The sequence below is a fragment of the Marmota monax genome, unplaced genomic scaffold (assembly GCF_021218885.2).
Source record: "Marmota monax isolate L192 unplaced genomic scaffold, Marmota_monax_Labrador192_F-V1.1 WCK01_AAM20220418_F8-fsc00055, whole genome shotgun sequence".
Classification (NCBI taxonomy): Eukaryota; Metazoa; Chordata; class Mammalia; order Rodentia; family Sciuridae; genus Marmota; species Marmota monax.
In genome coordinates, this window is record NW_026695205.1 from 2003815 (window position 1) to 2021156 (window position 17342).

At 34.0% G+C, this 17342-nt stretch overlaps 1 protein-coding gene and 1 non-coding gene across 5 annotated transcripts in view; one reads left to right on the top strand and one right to left on the bottom strand.

The window, feature by feature from the left end:
• Nucleotides 1–17342, bottom strand: part of Rasal2 (RAS protein activator like 2) — a 361482-nt gene that overhangs the window by 232866 nt on the left and 111274 nt on the right. The window lies entirely within an intron of this gene.
• Nucleotides 6965–7040, top strand: Trnat-ugu (transfer RNA threonine (anticodon UGU)). Its single transcript has one exon. It is a non-coding gene; the product is annotated as a tRNA-Thr (tRNA).

Here is a 17342-nt window from a genome sequence, read left to right on the forward strand (position 1 = left end):
TTTTACCCCAAATACAGATTGCAGAATCACATCGGTTACACATCCACATTTTTACATAATGCCCTATTAGTAACTGTTGTATTCTGCTACCTTTCCTATCCTCTACCATCCCCCCTCCCTCCCCTCCCATCTTCTCTCTCTGCCCCATCCACTGTAATTCATATCTCTCCTTGTTTATTTTCCCATTCCCCTCACAACCTCTTATATGTAATTTTGTATAACAATGAGGGTCTCCCTCCATTACCATGCAATTTCCCTTTTCTCTCCCTTTCCATCCCACCTCATGTATCTGTTTAATGTTAATCTTTTCTTCCTGCTCTTCCTCCCTGCTCTAGAACAATATCTCAAAAATCGAATACATAGTTATTCTGCTGCTGTGTAAGGTTCCTTCCAGTTAGATTTATGAAAAAGTTGTTTAAAATTTAATGAGAATGTTAAAAGAAAACTATTTAGAAAAATATTAAAATCATCTGATATCCAACTTTTTTGTTTTAAAGCTTTCATTCCTCTCTCTACCTGCTGAAAGGGAAGGAAAAAGTAATTTAGGACTCAGACTGCCTCCAAATAATCTACTGTCCAACTGTTACATACATTAAATACATAACTTTCACATGGGTGAAAAATGGCAACGATGTAGACTATATGGTACTTTGCTGGCTTGATACACCATAATCTGCTTAAGTTATCACTTCATATAATGTTTCAAATGTTTCTACTATTCCAAGAATGTTTATCCCAGGCTTAGGCATGAGTTCAAAGTAGTTCGGTCTACTTTTAGCTATAAGGAGTTTTATTTTATATTGTATCTCTTGATCCATATATTGTATCAGAAGAAGGAATACATATTGAATCATGGGACAGTTGAATAAAGAATAGCAGTGAAGACACTGAGCATTCTCCCTCTTGAACTAGAAATCCTGAGTACATTTCATTGCTCACATCCTGATAGTAATTGTCACTGAATACAATAAATTATTACTTGCTCATGGTCAGAATATGTTCAAAACAAGTGATTTCACACAACTTCATACTAGAATATTGTAATTTATTTACCTTCAGTAATTATAACAAACTCAACCAGATATCCTCTTCTTTTTTAAAAAATGATATCCATGTAAGAACAATTTCTTTGTCGAAAAATTATTTTCCCTACTTTTTTAATTGGTGCGTTATAGTTGTACATACTGATAGGATTTGTTGTTACATATTCCCACATGCACGTATTTCACAATGTAGTAATATAATTCAGTGAATACAACTTCCCAGCACTTTCCCCTTCCTCCCCACCTCCCACTCCTTGGTCCCCTTTCCTCTACTGATCTTCCTTTGCCTTTCATGAGATCTGCTCCCATCTTTCCTTTCCTTTTTCCTCTATAGCTTCCACATGAAACAAAACATATGACTCTTAAACTTCTGAGCACTTAATTCATTTACAATGGTCTCTAGTCCTATCCATTTTCCTACAAATGACATAATTTCCTTTTTCTTTATGGCTGAATAAAACTCCATTGGGTATATATACTAGATTTTCTTCATCCATTCATCAGCTGATGGACACCTACACTAGTCCCATAGTTTAGCTATTATGAATTGTACTGCTATAAACATAGGTATGCATGTATCACTGCAGCATGATTTCCTTTCTTTTTATTGGGGGGGGTACCAAAAATTGAACCCAGGGGCTTTTAACTACTGAGCCACATCCCAAGCCTATTTCATTCTGTATATAGAGACAGGGACTTGCTAAGTTGCTTATCGCCTTGCTAAACTGTTTAGGTTGGCTTTGAACTTGTCTTCTTCCTCAACCTGCTGAATCGCTGGGATTATGGGCATGCACCACTGTGCCTACCAAAGACTTTAATTCTTGAGGACAAATATTGGGGAGTAGTATAGCTGGGTCATATTGTGGTTTCATGCTTAATCTTTTGAGGAACCTCCATACTGATTTTCATAGAGGTTATACTCATTTACAATTCAACCAACAGTGTAAATGAGTTCCTAAATCCTCTCCATTTATTATTATTTGTATTCTTCATGACTGCCATTCTGATTGGTGTGAGATGGATTCTCAAGTGTATTTTGATTTGCATTTCTCTAATTGCTAATGATGTTGAACATTTTTCATACATTTGTTACCCATTTGTATTTCTTCTTTTGCAAAGGGTCTGTTGAATTCATTTGCCTATTTATTAACTGAGGTTTTTTTGGTATAAAGTTTTTGAGTTCTTTATATATTCTAGACATTACTCCTTTATCAGAAGAGTAGCTAGCAAAGACTTTCTCCCATTTTATAGGTTCTCTCTTCACATTCCTAATTGCTGCCTTTGCTGTGCAAAACAAACAAACAAAAAAAGATTTTTAATTTGATGCCATCTAGCTTATTAACTCTTGGAATTATTTCCTGAACTTTAAGGATCCTATTGAAAAACTCATTGCCTGTGCCTATATGCTGGAACACTGACACTATGTTTTCTTCTAGGAGTTGCATAGTAGAAAAAATAATGTAATATATACAGAGTAACCGCCAGTATAGTTGGCAAAATAGTGTCAAACACTACTTTAAATTTTCTCAATATATAATATCTTACTTAATGTTGCTCACATCTTATGGTTCTCGCTGAAAAAGTAACAAACATTAGGGAGTTTCAAATTCAAAAATATATCAATTTTTAATGGAGTATTAAAGATATCTGTGTTATAATAATTCCATACCTTGCCACATGTTATGGTTTGGATGTGAGGTGTCCTCCACAAGCTCACATGTGAGACAATGCAAGAAGGTTTGGAGGAGGAATGTTAAGAGTTTAAACCCAATCAGTGAATTAATTGGGACTGACTGAGTGGTAACTGAAGTGGCAGGGTATGGCTGGAGAAGGTGGGGATTGGGGTGTGGCTTTGGGATATATATTTGTATCTGGCAAGTGGAGTCTCTTGGTCAGCATGTAACCACTTCCCTCTGCCACACTCTTCCACCACATTATTCCTGTCTCACCTGGAGCCCTGAGGAATGGAGCCAGCTGTCTATGGATTGAGATCTCTGAAACTGTGAGCTCTCAAACAAACTTTTCCTACTCTTCAGTTGTTACAATTGGGTCCCTTTGTCACAGCAGCGAAAAAGCTGACTAAAACAACACAATACTGTAATATGTAATAGCAAGTCTAATAAGAACACAAGTGGTTCTTTACTAATGAAGTTGAAATTCCTTACAACAGCACTTTAAATTTGAACTCTATACATGCTTCCGTATTTATAATTATTCTATGATAACAATGGATAAGATAAGACAAAGTAAAATACAGAACATTTTATATCTCCTTAAGCAGATCATTAATGCATAAAAAGTAGGGACACATTCTCACATCACTTCACATACCAGCAGGTGATCAATAATAACTTGATATGTATGCTTAGAACTGAAAGTGAACTTCAAGTCCAACATTAAAATATAGCTTCTTTTACCAAATGTACACATTACCCATGAGAAGTACCAGTTCTGAAAATTTAAACTCTTACTCTCCTTTGGGCATTCCACCATTTGATCACCTTACATTCTTGCATCCAAAGAAATGCAACAACTTGGTTCTTCAAAATCTTAATGGAATGTTAACAGAAGCACACCACAAAAGATTTTCCCCTTGGTAACTGTCCATTTGCCAAGGAAAGAAGAAAATAATTATTATTAAAATTCACTAAATAAAGGAATATTTACGAAGGCTGGGGCTCAGAAAAAATACTGAACTTTTGGCACACGTAAAATTACTTAAGATTTCACTGAACTGTCATTTTCCGGTATTCAACTATACTTTAAAAGAAATTAAATTATATTCCAATAACAAAATTCTTCAACCATTCCCAAAATATTTAAGGAAGTACAAACCTTTGTTGATATGGTCAATTTGGGTGAAGATGCAATCAAGTTTTTTTTGTCTGTTTTTGTGGTGCTGGGATTGAACCCAGGGCCTTGTGCATGCGAGGAAAGCACTCTACCAACTGAGCTATATCCCCAGCCCATAACCAAGTTTTGTTTTGTTTTTGTGTGTGTGTGTGCACGCGCTCGGGGTGGTGGTGGTGGTGGTGGTGGTGACAGTACTGAGGATTGAACTCAGGGGCACTTAATAACTGAGCCACACCCCAACTATATTTTGTATTTTATTTAGAGACAGGGTCTCACTGAGTTGCTTAGAGCCTAGCTTTTTGTTGAGGCTGGCTTTGAACATGGTGATCATCCTATCTTAGCTCCCCAAGCTGCTGGGAGGGCATGTGCCACTGTGCCTGGCCATAATCAAGGTTTTAGTGTTAAGCTTCTCAAAAAAACAGGCCCTAAGACATAATTGAAACAGTTTATCAGATATAGACAACCATTTCCAAAACTCAGATACTAAGTTGTAATTTAGGAGGTTTTAACAATGTTACAACAATATCAAATATATTTTTAATTTAAACAAATCCTAAATGAGATTTTTTAAAATTGATAAGCCTGTTACATAAAACCAATCAAACACAAATTTATATTTTGTCATATGAATATTTAAGATTTGTGTTCTTGAATTCCATATTCAAATTGTATATTTTTGATATAAGCAAATGAAAATTCTAATAAGTGTATAATTCTACTCTATATAGTTCTAATAACATTCATTAATCTTTAAATAATTTTTATAAAGACATAATGGTAGAAATTGTTTGTACTACTGTTTCTCAACTATAATGAGAGAATTATTTGATTATTTCTCTCTAAATTGCCCTTAACCCACAAAAGTAGATCAATAAAGATTAAAAAAAACTTTAACACAAACCCCAAAATAGAGTTCAAAAACTAACATCATATAAAATTCTTCAATTAGCCAATCCATTCATTTCTTACTATTAATTATTATTACTTATTGAAAGAGGGTTTCTGAAGCAGAGGCTATACCTTTTCAAATGTGCTATGAAATAAATTTGATTTATAGTGAGCAAATAAAATGGTTTAGCTGCTTATAAAAACAATTAAAATTTCAATAGTAATTAAATCTGAGCCATCCTTTTTCCCCCTTATTATCACAATATACCTTCTCTTACTGGCTCATTGAACGATTCTCCTTTTAGACTCAGCATCCTGGAAAAGCCATTGGAAAGAGTTGAGAAAATCCCACGGATGAAATATCCCTGCTGTTCAGACTCCACTGACCCCACTGAAGTCGGCCATGGTCTAATACATTTGATAGTGCAGCGGGGCTCTGGTTCTGAAATAGATCTGGTGAATGGAGCCCGAAGTTTCTGAGTGTTGACAAAGTTCAGCTTCTCTGTTGATGTTCGAAAGACCTCATTATCAGAGGAAGAAGCATTATTAGTACAGATCATCTCTGGCAGGACCTTTAGTTCATCCAGTTCTCCTTTATTATTCTGCAATCTCTCCCATTTGCCCCCTTTCAACCTAAAATCATGATGTTTTTGCCATCGATAAGCACCCAGTGTCTTTTCTACATTGGAAACAGCATATTCATTTTTCTTCCTCTTGCTTTTCAATGGACCACACCGCTGATAAATACTTGTTCCTATCTCAGAATTTGCATAAGCAGGTTCTGACAAAGATCTTCCATAGCTTGGAGGACTATGTGGTATTTGTTTCTTAAAGATGCTCATTTTCCACGACTCCATTTTTTAACAACTTCTCTAAACTTTAAAGTTTCCTCTATTCTGCAGTCTTTGCAGTTGAACCACACTTGTCCGGGCAGTCCAAAACACTCGACTGCTTAAGCAGCTTTCTTTGTGTGGCTTTGAACCACAGCAGATGTTGTTGCTTAAGAGCTGGTATCATGTTATTGCCCCATTTTCCCCAGATCTCCAAAATTTCAGCAGCACCTAAAACCCCTTGCCTGAAGTAAATTTTCTTTAATGTAGAGAAGAAAATAAAGTTTTCCAAAAGAACATCTCTTTTCCTGTAACAACTAACATCTATGTATTATATTTTCAGGAAGTGATTTTTAAAAAATAAGTAGAGAACTAAAAATGCCAAAAAACCACAAACACCTTTATGGACCAATAGTAATCAAGTGTTTACCATGCAAATGAGTGAGTTAAAAATAGATTATGAAAGTAAGTACACAAGTGGACATATATAATTTCCAAAAGATGAAGGAAAACAAACCAAACTTGTTTAAAAGTCTGTTCTTAGAATTACAGCTCCTCTGCAGAGTTTTCAAAGATCTGCATTTCAGAAATTTAATTTCAAGCAAATCAAAACTATTTACAACTACAATCTATCTCAAAGTTGATATTGATCTTTAAAAAGTAAAGTAAGGTTATACACTTTTTATTCAATTTAGCACAGCAAAAAGAAAAAAAAAAGCCAAAACTTAAATTCATTTTTGATGTAAATATGTTACATATTTAGAATTTAGAAAGTATTTACTGGACAGAAAAGAACAGCATCAGAAGGTATTTGCTATGAACTATAGTAAAGAAAAAGGAAAATCAAACCCAGGGCCTCATTTAGCCAAGTACTCTAACACTGAGCTATATTCCAACCCCTAAAAAAGGAAAATCCTAAGGAAAGTTCCCGTGGCAAATGGAAACATAAAAAACGTACATACTTAAATAATTTGTAGAACAGGAAAGTTTTCTATGCAAATCTAATTGGAATAAGTTGGTTGGAAATATTTTTCCTATCTGTTTAACCAAAGAAATTCCTTTATTCCTCTTTGTGCTACTTACACTTTTAAAAAAGAGCTGACTATTTAACATTTTTTTAAAGCAAGTACCTTATACCGAACCAAGATCATGAGTGCCAAGTTTTTGGCCAGTTACAGTTTCTTCAACTGTCTACTCATAACCCCCTGAAAATAGGGGTTTCAAATGGAAAGTCTGACACACTTCAGACCACCAATAAGAGAGATATGACAGGGCAATCAAAGCTACTTTGTGAGTTGGATAAAAAAAAAGCGATTTCCTCTGGCAAACTAAAAACTGTCCATTTAGGGGGCTGGGGTTGTAGCTCGGTTGGTAGAGTGCTTGCCTTGTATGCACAAGGCCCTGGGTTCAATCCCCAGCACCAACAAAAAAACAAAATTAAAAAACAAAACAAAACAAAAAAACCTGTCCATTTATTTGTAAACTGTGCACAGTGAATTTATATTTTTTTATATTTTTCTTAGTATAGTATGAACAATAAAGAAATTTAACCTCTATATTCCTTTAAAAACAGATTGAAATATTCTATCATTTCCATTACTACAAAGCAATAACCTCACTTTCTTTGCTTAAATATATAGTCTCTAAATTTATACATTCATATATGAAGTAAATGTTGAAGTATTTGGCTTTTTCAAAAACAATACATCAAATTAGAGGGTCTTACAATAATAATTTTTTCCCTTATTAAAAATACATGTACTGGGCTGGGGTTCTGGCTCAGAAGTAGAGAGCTCGCCTTCCATGGGTGAGTCACTGGGTTCAAACCTCAGCACCACATAAAAAAACTATAAAATAAAGATATTGTATCCACCTATAACTAAAATATAAATATTTTTTTTAAACTACACCTATAGCCAGACGTGGTGGTACACGCCTGTAATCACAGTGGCTTAGAAGGCTGAGACAGATGGATGGCCAGTTCAAAACTAGACTCAGCAAAAAGTGATGCACTTAGCAACTCAGTGAGACCCTGTGTCTAAAGAAAATACAAAATAGGGCTGGGGATGTGGCTCAGTGTTCAAGTGCCCATGAGTTCAATCCTTGGTACAAAAAAAAAAAACCCACTGGGGGTATAGCTCAATGGTAGAATGCTTGCCTAGCATTTGTAAGGCTGTGGGTCCAATTCCCAGCACTTAAAAACAAACAAAAACACCTATAAATGTTAATTTATATAAAGAAACAATGAACATTATGTTCTAAATTCTCTTTTTATGGTACATCACATCATCCAAAAAAATAATAATTTGTGATGGGAAATAGACCTAAGTGTAAAATATTACACTGTAAAGCTTGTAAATGAAACTATATACTTGTGATTTGAGGGTGGGCAAAGAATTCTTAGAACACAGAGAGAAGTAATTGTGATGGGAAAACATTACTAAATATGACTTCACAAATTGAAAAACTTCTGTTTTATAGAAGACATCATTAGAAAAACCAAAAACTGTCAGAAACTATCCACTATAAAAATATCTCAATTTGTACCACAATACGTAAGAACTTCTACAACTTACTAGTTTAAAAAAATTATTTGAATAAATCCTTTACAAAGAAAAATTAAAGGCTAAAAAGCACATGAAAAGTATTTAATCTCAATAAATTAAGGAAAGAAATTAAAGACATAATTAGATGTCACTCACATCCACAAGAATGGCTAAAAAGAGCTGATAAAAGCAGATATTGGTGAGGATACAGAACAACTAGAACTCTAAAAATTGGTAATAGCAGCGTAAGATGGTACAATTACCATGAAATATGCTGGCAGTTTTTTTTTTTTTTAACAAGTTAAACATACAACGCTACCCAGTAATTCCACTTACAACTATTTGTATAAGAAAAATTTTTAAATATATCTCCATAACAGTTTTTTATAGTGGACCTAAACTGGAAACAACCCAAATATATATCATAGTAAAATGAATAAAATACAGTATTTTCATACAATAGAATACTACTCAGCTATAAAAAGAACAAATAATTAACTCATAAAGTAAATGGATGAATCTCACAGATGTGTCAATGATGGAAAGTGGATACAAGAGTGCATACTATATATTATTTCATTAACATGGAATTCTAAAGCAGACAAAACTAATCTTAAATGGGAATAGAAAGGAGGTGAGGGGACTTGAAAAGTAATGTAGAGTGGTGGAGGAAACCATTAAGAGGAACCAGGAAGCTGTGTGGGATGATGGAAACTTTGTAAGTCTTGATAGGGATGTATAGTGTGTGTGTGTGTGTGTGTGTATACTTGTCAAAAATCATTAAATGTACCCTTAAAATGTACTTATTTCCCCATAATTAAATTTTGTCTTAAAAATCAGTAAGCAACAATAAACTCTAGTTACTACGTTTACTTATCCAGTATTACAGATTGGCAATTGTGAAACTATTTTCTGTGTATCCTAGGGCTCAAGAAAGGAGTAAATTCATTGAAAAGAATGAATAAATGTGTGAATGAACCAACCAACCGACAAAAGAATGAATGAACCAATAACCCAGTACTACTACTGAGACAAAAGGATATTATGTGCCAGCAGACAATCCCAAATTAAAAAGCATTATAAAAGAACAACTCCTTGCTTCAAAAAATATCAAGATCCAGAAATATAAAGAAAGACTATGCAACTCTTTCATTTTAAAGGAAACTAAAGATAGATAATCAAAAGCAATACACAATTTTGTATTGCATCCTAAACTGGTAGTTTTTCCAATAATGTCCTTATGGCTATAGTCTGACAAAATTTGACATAAATTATGGATTAAAGAATTATATGTCAGGGGCTGGGGATGTGGCTCAAGCAGTAGCGTGCTCGCCTGGTGTGCGTGCGGCCCGGGTTCGATCCTCAGCACCACATACAAAGAAAGATGTTGTGTCTGCCGAAAAAAAAAAAATTAAAATTCTCTCTCTCTCTAAAAAATAAATAAATAAATAAATAAAAGAATTATATGTCAATCTTAAAAATCCTCACTTTAATAATCTGTGGTTATATTAGATAATATTTTCATTCTTAAGAAATATACAGAGGTATTTAGGGACAAAAGATCACAATTTTTCAGACTCAGGAATTAAACCTAATATAGAGAGAGATAAAATAGGGTAAAGTAAATGGAGCAAAATGTACATAATTGTGAATATAAGTAAAGAGTATATGGAATTTCTTGCACTCTTGCAAATTGTCTATAGGTAGGGATTATGTTAAAGCATTACACAAGCAAATTTCTTTCAATTTTACAACTACTTTAAGTCTATAATACAGATATTTTTATTAATACAGTGAAGTTCCCTGACAGAGTATCTTTTCAGTATTATAATAAGATATCAGGCTTTTCAGGTTTTATAAGGGAGAGAAGTTGATTAAGATCACCCCGTTATAAAAGCTCAGTGGAAAATTAAAGTTTTCAAGAAACACTGCATGATAAGAATGGAATTTGAGACCCAAAATCAACAATGTAAAACTCAAATCAATATTAAGTGATAAAATATTCTTACATACCAAACAGCTAAGATTAAGAGTAAGAAAAATTATGGAAGTTTTTAAATTAATCAATGATTCTTTTGAAAAGCCACCACAATTTTTCTCACCATAAACTTCCTTATTTAATTGAGGAATATGAAACTAGGACATACTAAAAAACAGAAAAAGGATCAACTGAAATCAGAAAGCATAAAGATCTGTAGTTGGAGAAAGTGACAGACTATTGGAGGCTCAGTCAAATAAAGAAGAAGTTTTGCTTTCTCACAGCTAACTAAAGTTTGATAACAAGTGCTCAACATTATTATCTATTATCATGAAAGCCTAATATCATTTGTCAGGTTTTTCCCCAAGCTTCATGTTTAATCTGAATTTAAAACAATAAGTTGGCATGTTCCAATTTCTAAATTTTCCTTTTTTTTTTTTTGAATGAACAAAACTAATTTATTTTTTTAAATTTTTTTATTGTTGGTTGTTCAAAACATTACAAATTTCTTGATATATCATATTTCACACTTTGATTCAAGTGGGTTATGAACTCCCATTTTTACCCCATATACAGATTGCAGAATCACATCAGTTACACATCCATTGATTTACATATTGCCATACTAGTGTCTGTTGTGTTCTGCTGACTTTCCTATCCTCTACTATCCCCCCTCCCCTCCCCTCCCCTCTTCTCTCTCTACCCCCTCTACTGTCATTCATTTCTCCCCCTTGTATTATTTTTCCCTTTCCCCTCACTTCCTCTTGTATATACTTTTGTATAACCCTGAGGGTCTCCTTCCATTTCCATGCATCTAAATTTTTCAAATGTATGTAATGAATTTATGAATTTAAAAAATCTAAGGTGTTTATAATTTTACTAAAATTAGAAACAATGATATTATTACCACTGAATTACATTAAGAATCCTGCTATAAAAATCGGCTGCTGAGACAGGCACACTGGCATGCACCTATAATCCAAGCCAGAGAACTGCAAGTTCTAAATCAGCCTCAGCAACTTAGTGAGGCCCTAAGCAACTTATTGAGATGCTGTCTCAAAATTTTAAAATATAATAATAATAATAATAGTGACTGGGAAATGTGGCTCAGTGATTAAGTACCCCTCAGTTCAATTCCTAGTAAATTAAAATAAAATAAAATAAAATAAAAATTGGCTGCTGATTGGGCTATCAGAAGAACAACAATTTCTGTCACCTCCAGTAGCAACTAATTACTTTTATACTTTTGTAACAACAATTTGCAATTTTTAATTAACTTATTTGTTCTAATTTGTTATATATGACAGTAAAATGCATTTCAATTCCTAGTACACATATGGAGCACAATTTTTCATTTGTCTGGTTGTACACAAAGTAAAGTCACACCATTCATGTCTTTATACATGGTGTTAAGTTTTTTTTGAGTTCTTTATACATCCTGGAGATTAGTACTCTGACGTGCATGTGGCAAAAATATGCTCCCAAAATGTAGGCTCTCTCTTCACCTCATTGATTGTTTACTTTGCTAAGAAGAACTTTTTTAGCTTGAATCCATCCCATTTATTGATTCTTGATTTTATTTCTTGTGCTTTAGGAGTCTTGTTAAGAAAGTTGGGGCCTAATCCTACATGAAGAAGACTTGGGCCTACTTTTTCTTCTATTAGGCATAAGGTCTCTGGTCTAATTCCTTGAACCACTTTGAGTTGAATTTTATGCATGGTGAGAGATAGGGTTTAGTTTCATTCTGCTGCATATGGATTTCCAATTTTCCCAGCACCATTTATTGAAGAGACTATCTTTTCTCCAATATATGTTTTTAGTGCTTTTGTCTACTATGAGATAACGGTATTTATGTGGGTTTGTTCTGTATCCTCTATTCTGTATCAATGGTCTACATGTCTATTTTGGAGCCAATAGCATGCTGTTTTCGTTACTATAGCTCTGTAGTATAGTTTAAGGTCTGGTATAGTGATGACACCTGCTTCACTCTTCTTGCTAAGGACTGTTTTGACTATTCTGGGTCTCTTATTTTTCCAGATGAATTTCGTAATTGCTTTTTCTATGAGGAATGACGTTGGGATTTTGATTGGAATTCCATTAAATCTGTATAGTGCTTATTCAACTTGCTAAATCAAAATAACATCTGAACTCTTTGAATAAATAGACAAGCACTTAAGTTCACATACATGTATTTCAAATTGCTACTGAGCACCTATCATGCATCAGGCACTATACTAAGTCTAAAGGAACAAAAAATTACAGGCTTTGGGATGGAAGTGGGAAAGACAGTAGAATAAATCAGACATAACTATTCTATGTTCATATATGAATATATGACCAGTGTAACTCTATATCATGTATAACCCAAAAATGGGAAGTTATATTCTATGTAAGTATGATACGTCAAAATACATTTTACTGTCATGAATAACTAAAAAGAACAAATAAAAAAATTCTTTAAGAAAGAAAATAAAAATTACGGTCTACCTTCTTGGTACTTCCAGTTATTGGGAAGGTTTATATTTGGAAGAAGGAAATACAGGACGTTAGGGAAGTATGTAGCAAGAGAATTCTTATGAAGTCTAAAGCATAAAGGATTGAACCTTTTTTAGATTATTTTCATCTACAGTCAGTTCTGCTATAATGTGACATGCATTCCTAAAAACCACCACTTAGCAAAATTGCACAATAAAACCTCAGGGCTTATGGGGAAGATGAAGTTTCTTAGTAGTATTAAGAAACTTTGACAAGAACAAGTTTAAAAAGATATGAAGTGAATAAAAACTACAGCATTATTTTATTTGTCAGATATGTAACTCTAAAAAATAAAATAAAAACCTTGAAGTTTGCTTGTGGAAGTAGGCATCAGACAAATTGCAGCATTTTGTGAAGTGGTAGGTAAAGCATTATCTGAAACTGGAAGGACAGCTATAACATCATAGGTGGATGAGTGTGGCTCATAAAAAAATGTGGAGAAATAAGGTAAGTGGTAGTTACGATGTATGAATTCTACAAATTAAAAAAAGAAAAAGACAAAAAATTGTAAAAAGATGCACGAATTCTTAGTATTTTTACGTGGCTTGGTTTAGTTGGATTCAGTTTCCTACATTCAGCTAGTGTTTCTCACAAACTAGTGGCACAAAGGCCAATACAAAATTCACACAATGCTCAAATTGTTCCCTTGAATCAATTGTATAGTATAAATCCTTTTTTTCTAAACAAGTATCATATCACACCTGAATTTATTTTCCCTTCTCTTCTATACAGCTGATGTTGTAAGCCAGGAAAGATCAACAGGAGACCCTATCATTGCAAGGAACAAAAAAATCAGTGATATGTGATAGGCAGCTTTGCCTCACTATGACAAAATAAATGAGAAAAACAACTTAAAGGAGGAAGATTTATTTTGGCTCATGGTTTCAATGATCTCAGTCTATAGTTGGTCAACCCCATAGCTTTGGACCTGAGGCATGGGAGAACATCACAGCAGAAGATGCTTATTAGCTCATTGCATCCAGGAAGGAGAGAGACAGGAAGGAGTCAGGGACAAAATATAACTTTCTAGGACACCCCAGTGTCCTCCTTCTTCCAATTAGGCCCCAACCCCTACAGTTTTCACCACCTCCGAATAATACCATCCAACCACGAATCATAATCCTATCATGATCCTATCACCTTCGAAGGCTCCATCTCTGAACACTCCAAACCACATAATAACCTTAGTATTCAGTTCTGAAGTTCAAACATCTTTATGTTTTTTCCCCTTTTCTTCTTTTTCACTTGATCAGAACAAAAAGAAACAAAGGACCACATTCATGTACTCACAAAGGACCAGGCCCCCCAGAATAAAGCAACAGATCTGCTTCAGGAGAGTGCTTCTCACATTGTAATGTGTGGGTGAACCACCAAGGGATCTTATTAAAATGTAGATCTACATTTACTAGATGGATACAGGACCTGAGAATGTGCATTTTTGAGAAACATATGAGACCTATGCCACTGGTCGGTAGATCAAATAGTGAACAGCAAACTATAGATTTTTAAACTACAACAACTAAAGTTCTAGTGGTTCCCATATGAATCAGTCAGGTTCACCAAAATAGAAAATTATGTTGAAATTCAAGAACAAAGTGAGAACATGAGCCTAAAATGTGCACCAAGACTGTACATATCACATAGAGACCTATGGAATGCTCACAGGACTGTGCTAAGAATCAAAGCTACAGTAAACCTAGTCAAACCTCTTTCTTAGAGACAGCAAAGATTATCTGTACCATATAAACAACAAAAAAAAAGCCCAATTAAAAATCCAGCAGTCTTTTGCACTTCCATTTCTACCAATGCATGTGCATGTAACAATGTTTTGCAATGGAAGGAAAAGAGGTAGATGCTTTATGAACATTAATGGGAAAGTGATTAAAAAAATCACAGTATGTATGTATGTGTGTGTGTGTGTGTGTGTATACACACACACACACAAAATGAAACACATATAGTATATATAAATACTATAAAGACACAGAAATTTATGAAAGTGACTACCTGTGGATAGATAGTATAACTGAGAAATCACCTTAAACCTTTACAATTTTTATTTGTAACCATGATTATATATTACTTTCATATTAATAACAGAAAAAAGACGAATATGTAAAGAGGTCTAAGAGACAAGACAGAAAGCAAAATAGACCATTACAAAGTAGAGCAAATCCCACTTTTGTTAATGATGATCTTTAATATACGAGTATGTGTTAGGGTCTGTAAACAAGTCAAGATGGCTCCTGGCATTTTGCCAGAGGGAGTGGTTTGTGAAGTAACGCCAGCGAGCCATTAAGTGTGGAGATTCCTTATTGGTTGACTGCTGTATCTAGTTTATGTTAGTTAAGATAAGCTGTGTGTAATGTATATATACCCCTCTTGTCCTACAATAAACGGCTCCCACTCCTGCTGTATCAATCTACACAAGTTCCTCGTCATCCCCCGGTTATTTTGCTGCAGCCGGACTGCGGCAAGTATGTACCTGGTACAATGATATACATAAAAAAAAAATCTGTTCTTTTCATTTAGGGTAGAATTATGAGATATTTTCATTTTTAAATTATTAATTTCTATAATATACAAAAACTTGAAATAAGCATGTGTGCTTTTATTCCTTTTGAAAGCAGAAAACTTTAATAAACATGTATTTAAAATTTACCCATAGAAAAAATAAAATCTTGAACAATAACCTATAGAATCAGAATAAGAACAGAAAACTAAGCAAATCATCATAGGTCAACCTTAACCAGGTCTTTCATAAATAATACAACAAGACCAGAAAGAAAGGACTTGTCTATAATTACCTAGTTAATAAAAAAACAACAACAAATATCCAAATTACCAGTTTAGGATTCCAAAACCTACGTAAATTAACATTTTTCAAACTATAATGCACAGAACACAGTTGAGAGTTCGGGACTGAACAATATAGCTGTGATGTTAGGTCTTACATATTCTAGTGTTACTTGGTTTAAATACTTAAGTTCTTAAAGTTTAAAACAGGATATTGAGTTTCTCACTGTATCATCTTTAAAATTTATTTCAACTAAGAGAATCGAATAGTGGTGAAAAGGCAAAACTCAAGCTTTCTCAGTTTACAAATAGTCTGCCACCACTTCCTATGGGAAAGAAAATCTATTCTACATATCCTACATGATATTTTATATTATGAAATATGCTACAATTAACAAAGAGAGTCTAGACTTCTTTGACTAGAACAAGACAGTGCATACTTCTTAGACCAACTCATAAAAATTCTTAAAGATAGGATTGATTTCTATTAATAAGAAAAAGACATCTTTCAGAAATACAAATTCCTTGTTTATAAGAAAGCTAAGTAATTAATAACAAAACATCCCCTTCCCATCTCCTATCACTGGATCACATCTGCTTCCCGATAAAACACTTCCTGTGGCATAAACTACCTCCCTTCTAAGTATTAGAACTGAAAGGCACACCTGACATGTACACAACTGTTTCTCATTTAAGAGACAAAGATATCTAGGAGGAACAAATAAAGGGTTAAAACAAACAAACAAGTGCTGCAGGGCCTGATAAAGCAGGCCTGTAATCCAGCTACTTGGGAGGCTGAGGTAGGAGACTCACAATTTAGGGAAACCCTGTCTCACAAAATAGAAAAGGACTGGGGATGTAGTTCAGTGGTAAGGTGCCCCTGTTTTCAATCCCCACTACCCTCCTCCATGTGTTTTAGAATCATTATTTTTTTTTAATTTTCAGATAAAAACAACACAGTCCTATGACTAATAATCAGCATTTTCTTTTATCTAAAAATAAAAAAATTTAGTTTCCCCAACCTCTAATCAGCTTTTCTCAACACTCATTCTTCTCTTCTTTTTTTTTTATTTAGTTATTGATGGACCTTTATTTATTTATTTGCTTATATGTGGTGCTGAAAATTGAACTCCGTGCCTCACACATGCTAGGCAAGGGATCTACTACCAAGCCACAACCCCAGGACCCCTTTATTTTATTTTTATGTGGTGCTGAGGATCGAACCCAGTGCCTTCCACATGCGAGGTGAGTGCTCTATCACTGAGCCACAACCCCAGGCCTCTCTATCTACTTTCTAAGTGATAGATTTTCAAAGCTGAGTTTTGAGGACCTCTGTCCATATTATTGCCATACATAGCATCAATCACAATTAGCACACCTATTTACACTGCCAGTTGACTTGTCTCCTTTGAGCAATATACTTATATGCTTATAATTTAACTCACAATGGCTATTTCTTACTTCAAATATATAATATGACCTGTGATTTTTCTTTTAAAATATGGTTGTATTCTAGTGTTCCTTCTCCTAATAAATGACACCACATCATCTAACTATGCAAGCCTCAAATGTTAGTCATCCTCCTCTTGCACCACTTAATATCCAACAATCAATGATTTCCCCTGCTAAGTATTTCCTTACCTATCAACTTCTCACCATCATTTTCTCTCACCTGGACAAGACACTCCTAAATTCATCTACCTAAATCTACTATGACATCTGAAAATACTTTTTCCTTCTGCAGTCAGAATAATCTTCAAAATACAAATTTACTGCAGCTTATGTAAAACTCTTCATTGCCCTCCCACTACTCTTATGATTAAAACAAAATTCCTTAATATAGCTTGGGCCCAATCCAAACCTCAGGCTTCCT